Source organism: Myotis davidii, unplaced genomic scaffold, assembly GCF_000327345.1.
Source record: "Myotis davidii unplaced genomic scaffold, ASM32734v1 scaffold2370, whole genome shotgun sequence".
In the NCBI taxonomy this organism is placed as follows: domain Eukaryota; kingdom Metazoa; phylum Chordata; class Mammalia; order Chiroptera; family Vespertilionidae; genus Myotis; species Myotis davidii.
Genome location: NW_006282189.1, coordinates 139,636 through 142,514, shown reverse-complemented (window position 1 = coordinate 142,514; position 2,879 = coordinate 139,636). Strand labels below are relative to the sequence as shown.

The following is a 2,879-nucleotide window of genomic DNA, read 5'->3' as shown; positions in this document are numbered from 1 at the left end:
GAGGGGTGGTGGTGTGCACAGGTTTGAACTTGTTCTGAGGCTGAAGCTGTTGGTTTGGGGCTTTGACACTGGGTAAGGATGACAATTTTTCCCGGGTCCCCTGAGCTCTACAGTCATCTCAAGGGTGTAACTTGATTTCCTAGGTGAGGCTCGGAAGGGATCCCCTAAGGAAAAGCCAGGGTATTTGCAGACCTCTCATTTTCTGGAGAGACACAGAGGAGGGTTTCTCCTGGGGGTCACTTACTGCCTTTAGGAATGTTTTCTTCCGGGGTTGGGCTACTTTGAGGAGGTGGCACCAGGGGGAACCCTCACAGGGGGGGCCAGGGGGAAGGAGTGGAGGAGAGCACAGACAGCAGTCAAGAGGCGCCTGAGAGGGGGCCTCTTCCGGAGCCTGGAATCAGTGTCCACGTTGAGAGGATGCTGCGTGCCTGACACCGTGCCTGGCCTGGGGAGGCAGCAGCGAACAGGGCCGGCCCGGGCTCCGGAGAGCTGTCAGCCTGGTAGGAATGGATTTCTGAGCAGCTCATTTATGTAGAGGAACTGAAAAGGAAAGGGAGCAGAGGCCTGTGTTGGATCATGTTGCTAAGCTTGTATTTGGGTCCCTTTGATCTTCCTCCCTGGGCAGATGGGGATCTGTGAGGCCCACAACCTTGGTGGCAGCCTCACAGCTTTCTCAGACAGAACCAGCAAGCGCGTTTTCCTGAGGCCCTTCCCCATGCCCCAGTCCCTCCAGCTGCTTGCATTAATAAGTGTCGTAAACGCAGCATCTGTTCAGAGCAAGCTCCATCAGTTTGTCCACAAACACAGGTTCTCCGACGAAGTCTCCCCAGATAAGCCTAAAGGGAGGCGGCGCATCTGGATGAACACTCTGTGGGCTCTCTGCCCAGGGTTCTTGGGCGCTCAGTGTGGTTTCATTTCCTGTATCTTTGATCATTGCAAGAGGCCATGACCAGCCTGGACTGGGCTAAGGAAACATGCCCTCTAAGAAGGGGTTTCAATGGATGTTCCTTAGGGCATATGGAGGTGGTATTAAGAAAGGTATAGCCCTGGCCGGTTTGGCTCTGGATAGAATGTCAGCCTGCGGACTGAAAGGTCCTGGGTTTGATTCCGGTCAAGGGCATATGCCCAGGTTTCAGGCTTGATCCCCAGTGCAGGGTAGGGTATGCAGGAGGCAGCTGTTCAGTGATCCTCTCTTACCATTGATGTTTCCATCTCTCCCTCTCTCTTCCTCTCTGAAATCAATAAAAATATATTAAATGAAAAAAAAGAAAGGTATAGACATCAGTCAGTTTAAAATGAACACTTTTCTAACTGAGCTACAGTGAGGAAGGCCAATTTTTGGAAACATCTTCACTCATATGAAACGTTAAATATTATCTGACTTTTGGGCCAGATACAAATATTAAAATTTTCTGTAGAAAATAATGAAATATTTGATTATTATTCTATGGCAATCTATTTCCAGGAGGGTGGGGGATCTTCAAAGCAATAGAGCTCTCTCTTTTCCAGGTTGGGAAGAACTAAAGCCAGTCTGGGTTGGATAGGAAAGGTTGGAGGGAATGGGAAAAATGAGGAGGGAAGATGGGGCAGTGTCTTGTAGCTGAAAGCACAGGTGTGGGACATCTGTGTCATTGGTAGTTGGCTCATCTGTGAGCTATGATGATCAAATCTCATGACAATTTAAATTTTATTTTGTAAATAACACATTTATGTGATACAAAAATAAAAAGGTACCAAAAGGCTTAGAGTGAAAAGTCTCCCTTCCTCACTCTGTGCAGTTTCCACCCACAGGCAAGTAGTATTTCCAGTTTCTCATGTATCCAGAGGTATTTGTAATCATAGCAGCAAAAGTGTGTATAGTCTCTTCCTCCAATTTCAAACATTCAGAAAAGTTGAAAGAATAGTCTAATGAATACTGTAAACTTGCCCCTCAGGTTCAACAATTGACATTTTGCTATACTTATTTGTACATGGATGGATGTGTGGGTTTTTTTGTTTTGTTTTTTGCCTGAAGCATTTGAAAGTTGATTATAGACATTTCGACTCTTCACCCCCAAGTACTTCAGCACACAGCTCCTAAAAGTAAGAACTGCCTCCTACTGTTCCTGCAACCACGAAGGTGAAGGAGGGCTCCCTAAATCATCCAGTATCTAGTCCAGAAGTATTTATATTTCTCAGATGTTCCCCAAATGTCATACATCTGCTTTTTTCAACAGTAACGCAATCACCATTTTTTAATGGCGGTGTGCTATATACACCTTGCTTTTTTCCCCTTAAAAACATATCTTAGAGATTATCTCACATCAGTAGATAAGTTTCCTTTTTTTTGGCACATGTGCCCTAATCCATTTAACCAGCCTCTGTGGTGATATTTAAAAACTTTTATTATTATGAGGAGGAATAGTAACAGTAATAACAGCAGCCATTGCTTGAGCCCCTACTCATGCTAGTTGCGTGCTGGACCCCTGACATGTTATGACATTTAAACTTCAAGTGACCCTCTAAAGTGGGTATTATCCCCCAAATTTATAGATGGGGACACTGAGAGCCAGGGTTGTTAAACTGAATTCACTTTGATGACCCTAGACCAGTGATGGTGAACCTATGACACGTGTGTCAGAGGTGACACGCGAACTTATTTTTTTTGGTTGATTTTTCTTTGTTAAATGGCATTTAAATATATAAAACAAATATCAAAAATATGTCTTTGTTTTACTATGGTTACAAATATCAAAAAATTTGTCTATGTGACACGGCACCAGAGTTAAGTTAGGGTTGTTCAAAATGCTGACACGCTGAGCTCAAAAGATTCGCCATCTCTGCCCTAGGTAGTTGTTTTCCCAGACTGTCTGGGCTTGTCTTTTTTTTTTAAATAAAGC

At 44.6% G+C, this 2,879-nt stretch overlaps 1 protein-coding gene across 2 annotated transcripts in view; it reads left to right on the top strand.

Annotated features, from left to right (window-relative positions):
* Positions 1-2,879, top strand: part of GTPBP1 (GTP binding protein 1) — a 20,142-nt gene that overhangs the window by 9,548 nt on the left and 7,715 nt on the right. The window lies entirely within an intron of this gene.